We start from the raw sequence: 20,886 nt of genomic DNA, 5'->3' as shown, positions 1-20,886 counted from the left end.
ATTAAGGACGGAAAAGACCCACCGTGGTTTAACAACGCAATTCGGAAAATGCTGAGGAAGCAAGAGTTGTAGCACTCTCGGTTCAAAAGAGTGTGACCACAGGCAAAGACCAGTAGAGATTCGTGCGTCAATAAAAGGATCTCTGCTCGAAGCATACAACAGCTACCACCGTCATACCTTAACAAACTATTTGGCTGAGAACCCGAGAAAAGTTTGGTCCTGTGTAAAAACGCTAGGCGGGTCTTGGCTTTTATACAGTCACTCTTTGTTCAGTCTGGTGTTGCTGTAGAAGATAGAAAAAGGAAAGCCAAAGTTTTAAATTTCGCGAGTCAGAAATCATACACGCACGAGAATCATACAAACATACCGTCGTTTGACAATCGTACGGACTCCCTTATGGACCATATGGCAACAGGAATCGCTGGCATAGAGAAACAGTTGAAAACAAGTAAGTCGCCAGGGTAACACAAAATAATTGCTATCGGTCTCCATTAGCGTTCGACACGGGCTTCTTACACGATTTCATGCATGCATATCGGAGATTTATAAAAACGCTCCTTTCTCGGTACTATTTATTGTAATTATTGTTATAATTAGAAGTCACATAATGATTTGTCGACAGTGAGCGCTTTTTTATAACAGTGTTCCATCAATAATTTATGCATGGAACACAACTGTAAAAATATTTGCACTACGCTGTTTCAAGGTAACGGCGCACTCAAAATTTATTACAAACATGTTACCATAAGCCGGCCGGAGTGGCCGAACGGTTCTAGGCGCTACAGCATGGAACCAAAACATGATTGTCCTTGGATAATCGCCAGATAAGGTGCTGGCCTAATGGATAATGCTGTGTTTCATGGAGCCGAAGGATCAATGTTGGCATCTTCCTACATTAAAATGTTTTCTTCTTCATCTCAATGTTGTTAAGCGTTTCTCGGACTATCTTACGAATGAAGTACAATTATGTTCTGCAAAATTCGATGTTATTCACATTTAAGTTTGATTAGAGAACGAATGATGAAATAAATATTTGGCTGTGCTTAGACTTAGGCACGAACCTAAGAGGACAGCTAAAATTTCTGCGAGTGAAAAGTAGAACAATAGCGTTTATATTCTCCTGTGACACAAATATTTCGCTGTTTATTTATGAATATGTGGTGATTATCAAGTGTGTGGTTAGCCAGAAAACTAAGAAGACAGTTTTAATTGCTGCGACTGAAACGAGCATCAATAAAATTCATAATCTTCCTTCTTACAAATATTAGGCTCTGCGTTTCCGAATGTGTAGCGATTTCCGAGTGTGTGGTTAAGCAGGAATCTAAGAGGACAGCTGAAATTGGTGCGAGTGAGACGAGAAGCAATAACATTCATATTCTTGCTTGTTATGCAGTCGACAGCAGTTCAGCGGATGTTGAAGTTGAGCGTGACGTCAAAATGACGTCACGTTCGCAGAAAGTCTTGTGAAATGAGTGTTACCTAAGCCGACTAGTCCGGATGGAGTCCCAATTCGGTGTTGTAAACACTACTCTACGGCGCTGGCCCCTTACGTATATTTCATTTATCGCAAATCTCTCACCCAGCGCAAATTCCCAAGCGCATGAAAAAAATGCGCTGGTGACTACTGAATATAAGAAGGATAAAGGAAGGGACCTACAGAATTACAGACCACTGTTCTTAACATCGGTTCGCTGCTGTAGAATTCTTGAACAGAGTCTGAGATCGAATATCATATATTTCCTTGGGGGCAGAAAGTTTCTGTCCGCTAATCATCATGGTTTTAGAAAGCATCACACGTGCGAAACGTGATAGACTGCGATCTATGTATGAAGAGCAACAGGCAGGTTCCGTGTTTCTATATTTCCGGTAAGCATTTGACAGGGTGTCCCACTGCAGACGGTTAACGAAGGTACGAGCATGTGAAATAGGTTCTCAGATACGTGAGTCGTTCGAAGACTTCTTAAGAAATAGAACCCAGTACACTGTCCATGACGGTGAGTGTTCAAGAGGGACATAGGGATCGTCAGGAGTGGCCCATAAAAGTGTGATTGGATCGCTATTATTTTCCGTTTACATAAATAATCTGACGTGCAGGGTGGTCAGCAATCTTCAACTGTTTGCTGATGATGTTGTGGTGTACAGGAATGTGTCGTCATTGAATGGGTTTAGGAGGATGCAAGATGACTTAGACATAATTTCTAGGTGGTGTTTTGGATGGCAGCCGAGTCTGAATGTAGAAAAATGTAAGTTAATGCTGATTAGTAGGGAAAAAACCCGTAATGTTGGAATACAGAACTAGTAGTGTCCTGCTTGAAATAGTCACGTCGTTTAAATGTCTGAGTGTAACGTTCCAAAGTGATTTGAAATGGAACGAGCATGTGTGGACTGGAGCATGGAAGGTTAATGGTCTACTTCGGTTTATTAGGAGAGTTTTGAGAAAGTGTGGTTCATATGTAAATGAGACCGCGTTTAGGACGGTAGTGTGATTTGTTTTGAGTACTGCTCGAGTATTTGGGATCCGCATCAGGCCGAACTAAAGGCAGACTTCGAAGCAGTTCAGAGCTGGGCTGCTAGATTTGTTCCCGGTAGGTTCGAATAACTTGCAACTACTAGGAGATTCTTCGGGAAATCAAACTGGAAAGCCTGGATGGACGGCTATGTTCTTCTCCAAGAACACTATGGAGAGAATTTAGAGAATCGAAATTTGAAGCTGACTGCAGAATGATTCTACTGCGGTGGTAAGTTGCAATGGGACCACACTGCTGAGATCATCGGTCCCTAGGCTTACCAACTACTTAATCTAACTTAAATTAACTTATGCTAGGGACAACAAACACACACTCCTGCTCGAGGGAAGACTCGAACCTCCGACGGGGGAAGCCGAGCAGATTCTACTGCCTCCACCGCACATTTCACATAAGAACCACGAAGATAAGGTGCGAGGAACAGGCCTCATACGAAGGCATCTAGTCAGTTATTTTCCCCTCGCTCTGTGAAAAAAAAAAAAAAAAAAAAGTAGGGAACGGTCGCCTGTGTTCCACGGAAGCAACTATCTGCAAGTTTTGCATAAATGAAAAACGTTGAGAATAAGTTGGAAATACAAATCGTCCATAAAAGCTAGTATCTTACGCGAAATAAAGCACTGGAGTTAGTCATCTTGGCTGCGGATGTAACAGGAAAGGAAATCGGTAGTTGAGGTACAGGGTACGCTCTGTACGGTGTCTTGCAGAGTATGTATGTAGATGTAGATGTAGAACTTGAATGAATTAACCATATTTTGATGTTATCCACTTTGCCAAATTTTTGGTAGCCGTTGTTAAACGTTTATGTATGATTTAAAACATGGCATTCCGACATAGAAATTTTTCTTTACTTCGAAAAACAAGACATTTCGAGGTGCAAACTGTAACCTTCCGGTTGTGTCCAAGAAATTTCATTGGACTGTCATTCCTCGTCCGCCCGACAGCCTGGATCTCGCACCTTCTGAACGCCATCTGTTTAGCCCGCAAAGCAGTACGTGCGTTATTCGGAGGTTATCAATGCAGCAAAACGTGGCCTCCGACGTCGTCCAGTAGAGTGGTACCATGCAGGCAGGCAGGCCCTTACTGTAAGGTGGCATTATGCCGTGGCATTGAACTGTAATTATATTGAAAAATAGGGTTTTGTAGCATAAAGAGAGGGAAATAACATTGTGTATTGAAAGCCCGAAAGAGCCTGCCATCACAAAAAAAAGTATTGCATTACTTATTGAACGTCCCTCGTATATACAGGATGAGTCACTAACTATTGATACCTAGAATAACTCCGAAAGTATGATAGAAGTTGAAACGTTTGTGGGACAAAAGTTGCATGGGAAAACGGGAGCCATAATACGACGTTGGTCTTTTGTTGCTAGGTGGGGTCGCTTCAACTTAGTTTTTTTCAGTGGGACACTATAGTTTGGTACTTATTTTCAGATAGCGGCTATCGAGACGAATCCAATGATGTGTAACTGTAAGGTCTTTGAAGGTCAACGGAAGTCACAAAGGTGGCATGAACGTCCGTTTACAGAAGGTTTTAGAAGTGATTAAGTGATTACCATTGCTATCAATGCAGTACTGCAATCTTCTTCTCATGTATTGAATCGTATTCCTTGTCACATCGGCACTTATCGAAGCACATGCTCTGACAATTCTCTCTCGCATATGTTCAGGTGAAGTGGGAACGTATTTATAAACAATGTCTCTTACGAATTCCCACAAGAAAAAATCCAGAGGTTTCAAGTCTGGCGAACGAGCCGGCCACGACACATTTCCTCCGCGTCCAATACAACGATCTTGGAATTGTCTCTGCAACTCGTTTCTAGCCATCAGCGAAAAATGTGCCGTACATCCATCGTGTTGATACCACATTCTGTTCCTGGTTTCTAAAGGTATTTCTTCCGATAACATACCTAATCTTTCTTGCAGGAATGTGGTGTACGTCGTACCATTAAGATTTCCTTCGATGAAACAGAGGCCTATAATTCTGTCCTCCAGAATCCCACAACCTACATTCGCCGACCACGGTTTTTGGTATGCAACATGCCGCAGCCAACATGGATTTTCAGTTGTCCAGTAATGCATGTTATGCAAATTAACATTTCCATAGCTCGTGAATGTTGCCTCGTCAGTAAATAAAATCAAGTTTATAAATGTGTGATCCTTCTGAATCTGAAGTTGAGCCAATCGGCAGAATTCAATGCGATGCATACATTCCGTACCAGTTAATTATTAGTGGAGACTGATATGGTAAGGGTGATATTTATGGCGATGCAGAGCACGAAGAGCACCACTCTGGCTAATACCAGATTCCCTTGCGATTTGACGTGAACTAACACAAGGATCTCGATCCATAGTGGCAAGAGTATAAATTTACGTTTCCTCGTTAGTAACTTTTCTCTGCTGAATATGTTTCCGATGCGTTAAAGATCCACTTGTTCTCAATCTATGATACACATTTTAAATGTACGACGTGTAAGGTGTGTACGTTGGGGATAAATGGTTCAAATAGCTCTGAGCACTATGGGACTTAACTTCTGAGGTCATAAGTCCCCTAGAACTTAGAACTACTTAAACATAACTAACCTAAGGACATCACACACATAAATGCCCGAGGTAGGATTCGAACCCGTGACCATTACGGTCGCGCGATTCCAGACTGTAGCGCCTAGAACCGCTCGGCCACAGCGGCCGGCGTGGGGGATAACTTTCAGCGTATAAGTCTCTAGCTTTCACTAAATTTTGTTGGCATTCTCCGTAAATGAGAAGCATATCGACTTGTTCTTGGAAGGAACACACCATTCACATTCGCTTGATTCGACGATTCTAGTCTTACCGTTCGTATTAGTGTTGTACTGCGAAACTGTCGAATGGTGTTTACATATCAATGGCACGTCAGATGGATACGCTGTATTCGGCATTGTCAGAGCATGTGCTTTGATAAGTGTCCAAGTGATAATGAATACCACTCAATCCATGATAAGAAGTTTGTAGCACTGCATTGATACCAATGGTCAATCCTTCGAACACCTTCTGTAAATGGACGTTCATGCCACCTTTGTGACCTTCGTTGAACTTCAAAGACCTTACTGTTACACATCATTAGATTCGTCTCAATAGCCGCTATCAGAAAATACAGTAAGTACCAAACTATAGTATCCCAGTCAAAAAATCAAAATTTAAGCGACCCACCTAGCAGCGTAAGACCAACGTCATATTATGGCTCCCGTTCAGCTTCTATCATACTTTCGGAGTTATTCTAGGTGGCAATAGTTAGTTACTCACCCTGCATAACAGGACCCTGGGCAACATGTCGTGGATGAGCAGCGGCGGAAATAGGTGTGTCCGGTATGCAAGATGTGAAAATGGTTCTTGTTGTGTGGAGAGTCGATCATAATTGTAAAGTTCGATAAGGACTATTAGTTGACTATGTTTTAGATATAATTTCGTTGGAATAAGAAGAGTTCTTTAATGGTATAGTTCTATAGACAAAACCGGAAGATGATCTCTTAAATTCGCATATACGTTGTTAGTAATGAAGAACAATTTCTATGGTTAAATACCATGCTTAAGGTATATATGAACTAGCAGTCTGGTACAGTCAGTGACAACCGCGCATTTAGACCTCCGATAGCATATTTGACCATACATCAGTCACCTTCAGATCTTCCTGCGTTATTGCCACATATCGCTGCATTTATCAAGTTACGACAAAATCATTAAATGTATACAGAGTATGGCGAAGTAAATTTTTATCTGTTAGAATACAGGGATGGTACAAACATTTTATAGTCTTAACAATATTTTCCTAGATTTTCAATGAGAAGAACTGTTAGTATCGATTATTTCTCAGTTATCTGGTGTAGTCGAAGATCCTTAATGTGTTTTGAATGTAGTTGTCAACAGATTGTCTAGGTTTGTGGGCTTCACTGACAAAGCATTTAAATTCCTGAAATCAAGATTTCATTTACTATTAGGCAGACAGATGTATTCCCAACTTCTGTTGATCAAGACCATAACCAAGTAAAAATTTAAGTCGTTAACGTTTGATCGTGACCTTCCAGGAATTCTTTAACCGGCTCTCGGATTTCACTGTAGAAAGTTTGTTGAATTGCTGTAGATTTTAAAATAATGCTCACCACGCAAATTCTAATTAGCGTAACTTTTTCAACTTTTTTTGTCGATGTAAGCAGTATGATGATTAGCTCCAGTCTTCACGTGAGTTAAATGTTTACAAACAGACCATACCACACTCCTACGAAACGGTTTGATAGTGGCGAGGCAGTCACAGTGCACTTGCACATACGGAGGCTCACAGTGGAACAACTAGTTGGCTTCAAATTAAATAGTTAGTTGATGCATTAAGTTGCACGAAGACAGATAATAACGCACAGAAATGTATTTAGTTGACACGGAGAAATTTAACACAGTATAAACTGCTGGTAACTTTAAAGTACTGCGCGATCGATGACCTAGGTGCGAAGTGAAATTTTTCCAAAGAGCTCTCAGTAACATACAGGATACCGGCTTTTTGAAACTCTGAGGCATCGATGTTGGGTATGCTACTTCGCTCGGGGCTGGCTATTTTGGGATGGGATTGATATTATAAAGCCTGGCATATGAACGTAGAGTTCTGTTGATACGGCTAGGTTAGATTTTGCTAATACAGAAGCGATTTATGTTACTACACGCAACATGGATATAGTGGTAGATTTTGGCACCTACGAGACGTAATGGTACAAATGACGAAAGAAATTTTGGGTGCATTCGATATTTGATTATAATTATACATGAAGCTAACTAACTAGTTTTACAGAAATTGAAATACGTTATTTTAAGGTCGGAATACCAGTCTTCCTAGTGAGTGGTGTCAACATAACTAAACTCGAGTCATTAGGTCTGTCAAAGTTCCCCATTTCATACTGTAGTGAAGTTTTCAGTTCTTAATAACTTGTAATTAACACAGTTTCGAGCAAAATCAAATACACTAATGAAATCAGCGTAGTTAAAATAAAAAAAAGAGAGATTGGGCAGCGTTTGGTCAACATCTGTTCCCCAGGTTAGGGACGGTTGAGAAAAACCTCCAGGGTTAACAATCGTTGTTGTAAACCAGTGGCTCTAACAATAATGCTCACTCCATATATAATATTATGAATCATGGAAGAGTTTAATGTGAAATAAACTACCCCAGGTAGATAATCCACTTCACCAAAGTGAGCAAGCAGAAAATCAGTTTCTAGGGAGTCTGCAGCTTTACACAGAGGCGCTTTACAGCATCTTGGAATCTCAAGCAAAATGAAATATAAGACACCAAGTTACGTAGCTACTTTCAGTGCAAAATTCTCTTCTAAAAACTGGAAACTAATACCTCTTACATATACCCTCAAAAAACCACAAAATTCTCATAAAGGCACTACAAGAAAAATGATTCATGCATGAAAACAATTTTTATTCCGGAGGTTTCAGAATACAGAAAGGGAAGGTACGCAAGAAAGTTATGAAGAACACACCGCATCTTGGAAATGGCCTCATAATATTTTGGACTCCTTTGTCAACTTTGAATCACAGTCTGAAAGACTCTCCACATTCCCGTTCAAATCTATTAACAGGATATACACCAATGAGAATGCTAGTGTCTCCATAAATTATGACATAAAAAGGACAAAGCAAAGGTGGAAATCTCTGGGGCTAGTAGAAGACGTTGTGCAAAATATTCCAGAAGAAACACAACATGCTACTCATGGGAGACTTCAATATCCCGGTAGAGAAGGAGAAGAAATACATAAAAATTGTCAGAAATACCCAGCACACAACAGAAGTTACTAAAATGGTATCAGATTTATACAGTTATACCAAGCACACTACATTAGCCTGAAATCCACAGCTTTTCAAAAATCTACCTAGAAAACAGAAAACATGGGTCTCACGAAATCTACATCTAGGAGAATTTCATATCGATCACGTGACAGTCAAATGGAAGTGCTATAAAAATAAACGAAATATAACAGTCCTCAGAGGAGCCAGCTCAGGGTTTGATCACTACCTTTCTAAAATAAAACCAAAATCTTCCCCAACCCCCGCCGAAAAAGAAACCCAAATTACAACCACAAAAACAGAAGTTATGATCCAGAAAAGATAATAAGCTTCCCCAGGCAACTTGAGACATGCAAAACCAAAACTATGATCAAATAAAAGAAAGCCTAAAAACTAAATCGGATCACTAGCGTCCATAAGCAAAGCCAAACAACGTGCCTGTTGGACAGAAAATTGTGCCACATTCCTTGATCTGAGAAGAAAAGGATGACAGCAGTGGCAGTGACAGAGAAACGAATGTAACAGGCACAACTCAAGTGTAAGAAAATTAGTGAATACAAACGAATCACAAAAAGAGAAAAAAAAACAAGAATAGTCATACCTCTTTAAGATCAACACAGACTTTATCAAAAAACCATAAGGGAATTTTAAAAGCAAAATAACCAACTAAAGCCAAACGACGTTATATGCCCAAGACAAAAATGCGAATAATGCCGAAAACTACAAGCATAATTGCAAAATATTAGCAGAATATTTCAGAAACCTCCTCAACTCTGAAAAACCCATGGAAAAATTACCAATCATAATTGAGAACCATCCAACATTGAGAAACTACAGACAGTCACAACGCATCTAAAAAACTATAAAGTCTCCGAAGAAAGTCAAGTAATAGCTGAACTTCGGGAAAATGCCAAGATCAATGCTCTACACTGTCTACAAAATATGTGTGAGCAAATTTTGATAAATGAAAGAGTCACAGATGAATGAAAGGTGGCCCTCATGCACCCACTCCATAAGAAATGGTCCAAAACAGACGGATCTCGATCTTACATTAACATAAAAGATGTTTTCTAAAGTAATACTAAAGAGAGAAGAACCCCAACTGGACCATCGACTCGGAGAATACCAAGCGAGCTACAGGCAAGAAAGACCCCGACCACAACAAATTCTAACCATTAAAAACCTCATGGCCTGCCAAAAGCTGAGAGCAAAATGGTATGTTATTACTAATACTGACTTTCGAAAAGCATAGAACATAATAGACTGGGAACGCCAAATATCTATACTAAAAGAATTAATCCTAGACAACAAAACCACTAACGTATTCAGGGAAATCTTTATCAAAACATACTCCAAAGTTATATGGGAGAAATCTCCGATCCTTTTTACATTATAACTTGTTTACGGGCAGGAGATGGACTCTTCATACTGCTGTTTAACTCTTTGTGAGAAAGAGTTTTCTGAGAGTGGGACACGACGACCCACAGTGGAATACGACTGGAAACAGAAAACAAAGGCATCAAAGTCAGTTGCCTAGTCTCTGCAGATGATATGGCCCTACTAGCCGACACCTGGGAAGAAGCCAAAGAATAGACCCTCGAACTACAAAGACCACCAGAAAAAATTGGTATCACAATATCCTTCGAAAAGACAAAAAGAATGAAAAACAAAAAAAACAACAGTGGAAAGATCAATAATGTGGAAGGTCAATAATAGAAATAATTATGGAATTCAAATACCTTGTATAATGGATCAACTGTAATGCCTGTCAGAAAAAGGCTATAAAAACTAGTATAACTGAAGCTGTATCGGACTTCCAACTCATCTAAAACACTCATAACAAAAACGCCCTGTCATGGAATGCAAAAACAAGGCACTATAACACAGAATCAAGCCGGAAGTCCTATACACAGCCGATGCCTGCCCATCACCAACCATGGACCAGGTGAAATGTTGAAGATCAAAGAATGGTAGATCTTAAGGAAAATCCTACGTCCCAATTTCCATAACGACAAAGAATTCTACATCTGAAACAAAACCCTTTACTAAACAACCAAAAACTGCCAGACACAATAAAAAAAGAATAGATTTTTATGCATACAATGAATTCAGACATAAAAATATTTCTTTGGCTGCTTCCGCAACAAAAAGCAAAACCAAATTTTGCTTAAGGAAAAGGAGAAGGACTTACAAGAACACCAAACCACAGATAATATACTCACAGATACAACTGCTAAACAAAATAGCAAATGATAAGAAACAGAAGTTCCAAGTCAAAGTCAAAACATAACGAGCAATCCAGATCTCTGAAGCAGGAAGGAAAGCAAGATCAGAATGAATGTAACAATACTGGGCTATTAGAAGTGCGTATAACATTAGAAGTGTTTGACCTAACATACCCCAAAGAAAGACGATGAACGGGTGTAATAAGAGCAGATAGAAGTTCCTCGAGCTCGCTCTGTTTCAATGTGTGGCAACAGCACTCGGCTCTGGGATGCTTCATGCTATGAAATCTGTCATTCCGGCAAACAAAGAAGAACCCCCCCCACACACACACACACATATATACACCGAAGAATAGATGGAAATAAGCCTGGACTTTGATTTACAGTTGACCGAGCCGTTACAAACTCTGCATAACTTCCTGTTGGGCAGGAGGGGGATACGACGTCGGCTGCTATGTTTTCAAAGAAAATGTTCCTTCATTTACTCTAAAGACGAATGCATCGTAAGCGATTTAATCCTCGCTTCTCTAGAATGCAAATCCATTCTGGGATATAAGCACTGCACCAAGAATGGTGACAGGATTAACATCTGTTCCCAGTAGCGCCAGTATGAAAAATCAAGTGCTGTACAACATAGTGTGTCACTTTATATCATTACAAGTATGACAGTATTGATGAGCAGATGATTAAAGACACATACAATTTCATATTCAGCGCTCATTACAGCCGTAATCTAAGGTGGTTTCGCATCAACCACCAGAGACTCCGTCTTAAATGGTAATAGTTTGCGTCACGATTTCTATGACATTAGCTTTCGATGACACGTACATCCAATCAAAACTTCCTCGTTAAATATGATAAAATAATTACAAATGAAAAATAGGACTTACACAATGAGGTGAATGAGCACTGGTATGATCCAAAAAGTTGTCAAAGTTATTTTTCCTGTTGTCACTCATATCTTCAATTTCTCTCCAGTCAGCGAAAGTTGCTCTTTTTAGAAAGAAAGCTAATTCGAGCAATACCCTGGAACCGAGTATTCATGACCTGCTGGCAGACAAAACATTCGTGATAAATCTTCTTGGACATAAAGTCTGATGAGGTCTGTAACCCTCATGCAGAAGTGCCATTAAAGCAAGAGAAGTTCATTATTTTTGTAACCTGTTTTTGTCTCGATCGTCACAATTTTTTTAACAATCACAGTACGCGTTTCAAGATATCCCGATTACGAGATATGCGACTCAACAAGAGCACAGAATCAAAATATATCAAATACGTAATTTTGCACACCAGAAACAGCACGCAGGAAAAGCTACTAAAATATATCAATGCAAAGTACTACATCCTATAGTACGTGCTGCACCACCATCAGCACCCTACTAACCTGGCCCAATGCGCAGACTGTAAGACAAAAATATGCGCCTTCATGTTACGTCAACGTTTGTTATCAACGCGAACAGTAGAAGTGTTATACCCAGAAGAGTTTCCTATGATTGAGGCCTTCGTCTGTTGCTTACCCCCTTGTAGATTAATGTTACATCCCTGTATCACTAGAGATCTGCGCCGGTGTATGGGCGATTGAAAGTAATAATACCTACTTTACGGATAAAAGCCTGCAATGATGCAGATATTTGCAGATATGCTCAATAATAATGACTTCGTGATTGAAAGTTAAGGTAGAGTGTTAATAGAAAAAAATTTCACCTGTTTTTGCGATGAAAGGGATCGATAATAATGATAATTATTGTTTAATTGATTATTATTTTCTTTTCTGGACTGAAAGCCCCCATATTAGCTCGAATGTGCAGTGTCCTGAAGATGAAAGATGAATTGTTGACATCTGCATGAGCTAAGGACGGCGTCATAGAGATGTGCTTAATTTTCTGAACAATTATACGTACGTTGTACTTCCTTGCTGAGTTATGTCTGAGTGACACTTCTTTCATTTGCATTAACAAATGTTACTAACGTAGTTACCGAAAGATGGCACACATTGACCCAAAGGCTATTATAGGTCACTTGCTCTATTTGAATCTTCACTTGACAGTCTGATTCCTGACCGTAAACCACATAAATAATGTTCCGTAGAAATTTAGTGAATCTGTCAACGTTCCTCTTAAATATAATTAGAAGTACACAAATCAAGCCTTGTTACATTCAAAAATTTAACACGCTAATGTGATTAGTTACTATGGGCATTAGCGTACATTTTATCAGCAAACTACACTGAAGAGCCATAGAAACTGGTACACCTGCCTAATATCGTGTAGGGCCCGAGCGAGCATGCAGAAGTGCCGCAACACGACGGCATGGATCTGACTAATGTCTGAACTATTGCTGGAGGGAACTGACACCATGAATCCTGCAGGACTGTCCATCTTTAAGAGTACGATGGATTGAGATCTCTTCTGAACAGCACGTTGCAAGACATCCCAGATATGATCAATAATGTTCGTGCCTGGGGAGTTGGTGGCCGGCGGAAGTGTTTAAACTCAGAAGAGTATTCCTGGAGTCTCTCTGTAGCAATTCTGGATGTATGTGATGTCGCATTGTCCTGCTAGAATTGCCCAAGTCCTCCAGAATGCACAATGGACATGAAAGGATGCCGGTGATCAGACAGGATGCTTACGTACGTTTCACGTGTCAGAGTCGTATCTAGACGTTTCAGGGATCCCATATCACTCCAACTGCACACGCCCCACACCATTACAGAGCCTCCACCAGCTTGAACAGTCCCCTAATGATATGCAGGGCCCAAGGATTCATGAGGTTGTCTCAACACCCGTACACTTCCAACTGGTCGATACAATTTGAAACTAGACTCTTCTGACCAGACAGCATGTTTCCAGTCATCAACAGTCCAATGTCAGTGCTGACGGGCCCAGGCGAGGCTTAAGGCTCTGTATCATGCAGTCATCAAGGGTACACGAGTGGTCTTTTGGCTCCGAAAGCCCATGTGGATGATGTTTCGTTGAATGGTTCGCAAGCTGACACTTGTTGATGTCCCAGCATTGAAATCTGCAGCAGTTTGAGGAAGGGTGGCAATTCTGTCAAGTTGAACGATTCTCTTCATTCTTCGTTGGTACTGTACTTGCAGGATCTTTTTCCAGCCCCAGCGATGTCGGAGATATGATGTTTTACCGGATTTCTAATATTCACGGTACACTCGTGAAATGGTCGTACGGGAAAATCCCCGCTTCACCGTTACCTTGGAGATGGTGTATGTCGTCGCTCGTGCGCCGACTATAACACCACGTTCAAACTCACTTAAATCTTGATAACCTGCAATTGTAGCAGTAGTAATTGATCTACCAACTGAGGCAGACACTCGTTGTCTTACGTAGGTATTGCCGGCCGCAGTACTGTGTTCTGCCTGTTTAAGTACTGTGTTCTGCCTGTTTACATGTATGTGTATTTGAATACGCATGCCTGCACTAGTTTCTCTGGCGCTTTAGTATATATGACTAACAGAACGTATGCAGTACGAATTCTGGGACACAAAATACTCCAGCAGTACTCAAGGAAGGGAAACAGATAAGATAACACGATTTAAATGGACATTTGTTATCCAGTGAACATTCTGGCTCATATAACGGTCTTATCTAAAGGTCATAGATAAGATAAGGGGATATCAGGTTACTCTTCCAGTGACTGATTTCAAGTGGGGCTAGTTGTATTGAAGGTCATACCCTGCCCCCCCCCCCCCACATGAGGCATCGCTGACACCCCTACATGGTACGTTACGGGCCATCCAGTGGAACCCCCTCCCTACAGAAGCACCTTGGGCAATTGGACTAGTTATATCCAAGATCATCAACGCGATACTGTCACAAGGTCTTTTGTCATATAAAACTAATGAGAAACGCCTACCATTCACGACCAAAGGGAACACATTAAAATTGCAGGGAACCCCTCTCCCTCCCTCCTGGACCAATAAGATTTAAGCGCTGCCTCCCCTGTCTCATCCTTTCTAACTAGTAAGTAGCGTAAATTGAAGGGGGAGGAGGGAGAAAGGAAAAGGAAGCCGTTGTTGATGTTAGCTGCATGTGGACTTTATGCAAAATCTGTGGGGAAGGCTGAAAATGTGCACCATAATGGGATTCGAACCCAGGATTTCCTGCTTACTTTTTTTTACCGTAACCACTTTTTTAATACACCACGGTGCTACTTTTTTTAATTTACCGCTTTTTTACACAAATGGATAAAGCAATGCCGTTCCTCTTCGGCGACATAGCCCGTTACGACATAAAGATGCTTCATGCTATAGCCTGTTACCGATTTTCCGATGACTGTCGTCTCGTTGTTGTGTTGTTCCCGTTGTTTGTTCAGTCTCGTTAATAAGAGGAACTGGAAAGAGGTTCGAAGGTTATCTTCTCATGTAATGGATAATCCAGCTGCGAGGCGGGTTATGTTACGCGCTCCAAATAAAATTAAATAAATATTGTCTGTGTTTAGGGTTCTTGACGATAGCACAATGTCGTTCGTTGAGGTAATACCAAAAATCGGGTACTGTCTTGTCGCCATTGCCGAATAGGTAGTGAACAGCGTGGCCCTAATCCACGTCACAGAATTCGTTTTTGCTCTTGCAAAATGCACTCCACCTGGGAGAAGAAGTGATCGTACAGTTATGCTGTCGGGAATCGTGCGTGTGAGAAATGCCAATATCTGACGCACCAAATACCAAACGTCCTTTGACGACCCGCATTCGAAACGATGTTCATTCGTGTCAATCACTTGGGCATGTGGCACACATGGGTGAGGCGGCGAGGTGGATGTGATGTAAGCGGGACTGGCACAACTGTTTCCCATTAACAGTTATATACCATGCAGATTGCACGTCAGTATCAAGGGTGGTAGCATGCACTGCCTGCCACACAGCATGCCACTTTGTATTGGTGTGTTTGCTTTCAATCACATTCGGCGTCCTGTTCAGTTGCATGGCGGTATATATCGCCCTCGTCGTCATCGAGCGTGTGGGTATTAGTGCGGTGTGGATCTAGCTTAATTCAAGGAAGAATTGGGAAATGTAGAGGAAATGTGCTGGGATGTCCGATAACATCACAGGGGGCGTGAGTGAGGTGGGTCGCAAGGCCTCCAATAACAGACTTGTGAGACACGTCAGGCTTCGTCGCCACAGGTGCAGGTGACAGCTGACGAACAGGGCCTTCGCTCTGTTCTGAACATGACCAAGCCCTAAACCCCCTTTGCTCCTCGGAAGGGTTAGGGACTCGTAACGAATCTTAAATAACATGCTCGTACTAACAAAGGATCCCAAAACCGCCAACATGTGGTGAGCCAGAGTAGGTGGTATCGGGAGTAACTGTGAAAAATGGGGGATGCGTGACGCCAAATAGACGTTAACATATCGCGTCCGTTGCAGGAGGTCTAGATTTCTAAGACGGTGGTCACTTATTCCTGCTCTCATCTGACTCAATAATGCCTATAGTTAAGGGCTGTCGAGCGCTTCATGTCAGATGTGAAATGAATGCGAAGACAGCGGATTGTGTCACTGATTCGTAGCGGTGCGACACTTTCGTCGGATAGACCTCTGGCTGTAGACAGCGTGCGATTTGTGGATATTGAGATTGCTCCCTGATACTGCGCCGTAGGTCGCCACCCACGCCAGTACTGCATGAACATCGTCATTAATGCGAAGAAGGAGTACTAGATCATCAGAATAGGCAGTGCAGCAAAAGTGTGTCCACCAAGGAACATCCCAGTCAGGCGTTGTCGGAGACCACAGAGTAGCGGTTCCAGGACGAGGGCGTACAATATCGCCGAAAGAGGGCAGCCTTGTCGCACCGAGCGCTGGATCCGTATCGGCGGCGTGTTACGGCCATTATATAACACCTTGGACGTCGCACCGCGTAGGAGACGCATCACTACCCCAACTATAATGTCCGGATACGTCATGTGTCGCAGTACCTCCATCAAAAATGTGTGGGATGTTGGCGTTCTGAGCACAGCCTAGTGTAGTGAGCATGAAGGGCGTTTCCTATATCACTCTGGGTATCAAGGCGGCGACCGGCTTCCGTCGTGATTGCTTGGATCAGTGTCCTTCGTCGGGGTCGTCGTTCTGCAATGACGTGGTACATGGACGGTTCCTCCTGGGACACACTGGAGTGCGCGCTCTTACGATCGCACCCTCAAGGTGGCAACGTGTAAATCTGAGGATCTGTGCCTTGGCATGGTTCACCGTCACATGCCTGGCAGGTGAATACGGCAATGTTGTACGTTCCCTTAAGATTCTGTAATAAAAGTCCATGGTATGTCTCTTCCATGCTGCTACATCTCGACCATTACCCATCACGGTCTTCCGGAGGACTGGTTTGGCAGAGTAACCACCACGGCAGAGTAGACTAGTAGGTGTCACTCCGGCGACTACAGGAATCCCACGTGTTCAGTATAAAGAGTCGACATTCCTGAGAGGCTGGGTGGGCGGCGTTCAACGTCCAAAAACGACGGCTGTGCCATACCTTCTGGCGGCCGAGGGTAACGGCGCATATGTAGGCCTCGTGGTCAGAAAAAGCTGTGGGACAAACTTCGGCAGCTCTCGTCCCCGCGGCTATGGAGAGCGAGTTGTAAATCCTGTCGATGCGGCTGGAGGAATGGTAGGTGTGGTGCGTAAATCCGGGCCGATCGCCACAAACATGTCCCCACGAGTCCACCATTTGAAGATTATTTATAATTGTCCCAAGTCTTGTGCAGGGAGAATGGCGTGGTAACTGATCCTCAGGTGCTTGACTATACTTGAAGTCCCCTCCTAATATCAAGGCGTCCTGACAGCCTAGAAAGAGGGGCGCGATTTTATGAGCGAAAAATGTGGAACGTTCGCGACGTCGACCAGAACCTGACGGTGCATTGACGTTAATAAGTTTGACTCCTTGGGTAGTAAGAGCTATGCCTCTGCCGTCAGGGAGATACTCGACGTCTTCTGCTGCTATACCTTCGTGGAGGAGTATCGCTACACCACTGCCATTGGTCGACGCATGTGAGACGCAAGTCTTGTAGCCATAGGGTTCCTTGAAGTCTATGACATACACCTGTTGAATGAGTCGATGTCTGCTGCATTGAGCAGATCCTGTAGCATGGCTAGATTATGTCGGGCACGTATGTTATTGATGTTAATCGTTGCTAGACGGTATGTTTGGTCAGCCAGGTCGGCAACTGGGTTGTTTAGGAGGCCACGTGAGGCTGATTTATTTCTTAGTGCAAAACATAAATATACTATAAGTGAATATCATAAAAATTTAAATATATTAAATCTCATTATTTGAAAACTGCATAATGACCATAAATATGTATCTACTTTTTTCTAACACGTATCCTTCACTGTCAGAGGACATCATAATTTTTTATTAATTTAGGTAGAATAAGTTTCATTTTTAAATCTTTCTATTGATCTCATATTTCTATATTGTTCTGGATTGTTAAGTAGACAATTTTTATAATCTTGTAAACAGTTTGTATTTTTGACAACACTTTTCTCTACTCCTTCTGATCTTTTCTCTTCCTTATCATCAACTTCATAAGTATATATTTTTGCCTTTAGACCACAAAATCCTTCTAATATTTTTCCTTTACATTTATATTTCCTTTTTCCTAATATGTGTATTTTAATTTGAGAAAAAGTAAAAATATTAGTTTCTGAATATTTACTTTTAACAAAATAATCAACCATTAACTTCCTTCAGTTTTCGCAATATATGTATAACTATAACTTGGCATAGAAGTGCAATATTTTCTTCATATTTTGGTTCCATTTCATTATAGTGAAAAATAATATATAAATTCTTTTGTTAAATCAAGTATAGCGATTCCAATATACACAGGTTTATGAAACAACATTTTATTTTCATTCATATTGTTAGTAACTAAAATTTTATTATATACTGTTGTGTCTTTTAAAGTGATTCAGCTATTAATTTATTACATTTTAATAAATTTGAGACTAGTTTTATAACTACTGTGTTTCTTCCATTATCCATTGTTTTTCCAAGTATAGCATTATTCATCAACTTACAGAAAACTTTTTCAAAATCACTCTATGCTTTAATTCTCATTTCTGTATGTATATCTATTAACCTATTTGACCAAACACATCGATTAAATTTTATTGCTTTATGCTTTTTTTTATTTTCCTTCCCAGAGACAGGTAATGTTTACGATTTCTCTAATGAACAACAAAATTGTACTAATTATTTAGTGTGATAATACATCTTTGCCTTAGTGCCTGCGGCACTTTTATTTTCAAGGTCTGATGTTAAATCTTTATGTAAATCATGTAAATTTTTTGGATATTATATATGTAGTTAAAAAATATAACCCATTTTAGAAGTATTCAACATTTCACTTTTGCATGATTGAAATGTTTTTGTTCACTCCATTTGAAACCATGATATGGTAAATATTGATTCAAAGCAAAACCATATAAATTATTTTCATCTAAAAATGCTAAGTAATTTCATAACATACTTTATCAAAATTCTATTTTTATTATTTGGTTTAACATGCCTTTTACAACATTAGGATATACACTTCTTATTCCCTATCAAATCAATAAAATCATATCATACTAATGAAGTAACCAAACTGGTTATTTTTTTATTTTTAACATAGCATCCAAAGAAAAATCAGGTGCTCATAATACAAAGATGGACCTAAATCATATGTATTTATATAAGTTTTTCTAAATTTTTTAGAAACATCAGCTAATAATTAAGTAATGGTTTTAAGATATAAAACATGATATTCACTAAGATTTTTAAGATTAAATTTTTCCCAAACAAATTTTACATGTTTATAATATTTTTCAGTAATACAGGATTCATTTAATTTATTACAAGATTCTTCATCTCGTGGGAGTTTTGTAATTTCAGATATTTCCAAAATATCCTCATAATCAATCAGATGAAGTCCTTTTTTAGTTATTTAATTTATTTTTTTCTTCATGAAGAATTTTTCTAATATTTATCATTTGATTCTTTTTTAAATTTAGGGAAAGTTTACCAACGCTAAAAGGCATAAATCTAAATGTATCAATAAGTAACATTTTCCAATTTTTTATTCATTTAGCATAACTAATATATTACTTCCATTATTTGGTATAAATCTATTTATTTTTCATCCCAACCAAGTTATTTTGTAAATAAATGAGAATCATATCTTGATAAACTTTGTAAATAAATTTTTACAAAGCTACGATTTTTGGTTGAAGATTTCCAATACTACATAATGGATTTATATATTTTTCAGTCAAATTACCATGGTTACAAACATTTTTATTATTTTATGCATAATGAAGAACAAATCTTACATTTGCTATGTGTAGATTGTTCTTCACTAATTCATGATTTCATTTCTTCAGTGTTAGATTAAATTTAACCAATGTTTTGAACTACTTGTTTCATTCATTCGGCATATTTGTGTAGCAAATATTTATATATTTAATATTGCTAATCAATACAATAAATTCATAGGTTGTAATGAGGCTATTGTAACATTTAACTTAGAAATCAATTAAGTGCATTAAATTCTCAAAATTTGTGATAATTTTTCTATTTAAAACGGAATTATTTATTAAGAAAGTCAACAAGCCAAGTGATTTTATTTTGTTTCAAAAATAGTGACCTTGAAATAAAGTTTTATATATATTATTAGCAGGAGTGAATATTTTAATACTGTACATGGTGGAAAAAATTTTCTTAGGACTCAATTATGAATTCAAAATTATTTTGTTATATATAGTAAAATAATTAATGTGAATGATTTTAATTGATTTGAAGGTCGAAATATTAAACTAAACTGCAAAATAAAGAAAAAATATTAAAATAATGAGATCCATGTAAGGGAATTCACAAACATAAAAAAGCGTTTTTAAAAATTTATAAATTTTAATTTTCTACAAACCTAACACATTTTTTATTTTATAAATTAGTTCAAACCAAATTTCATACTTAAATTTTTATATAAAGTTTTATTTTGGAATGTTGCTGTGGTCTTCACTCCTGAGACTGGTTTGATGCAGCTCCCCATGTTACTCTATCCTACGCAAGCTTCTACATCTCCCAGTACCTACTGCAACCTACATCCTTCTGAATCTGCTTATTGTATTCATCTCTTGGTCTCCCCCTACGATTTTTACCCTCCACGCTGCCCTCCAATACTAAATTGGTGATCCCTTGATGCCTCAGAACATGTCCTACCAACCAATCCCTTCTTCTGGTCAAGTTGTGCCACAAACTTCTCTTCTCCCCAATCCTATTCAATACTTCCTCATTAGTTATGTGATCTACCCATCTAATCCTCAGCATTCTTCTGTAGCACCA

Source organism: Schistocerca nitens, chromosome 3 (genome assembly GCF_023898315.1).
Source record: "Schistocerca nitens isolate TAMUIC-IGC-003100 chromosome 3, iqSchNite1.1, whole genome shotgun sequence".
Classification (NCBI taxonomy): domain Eukaryota; kingdom Metazoa; phylum Arthropoda; class Insecta; order Orthoptera; family Acrididae; genus Schistocerca; species Schistocerca nitens.
This window is presented reverse-complemented; position numbering follows the sequence as displayed.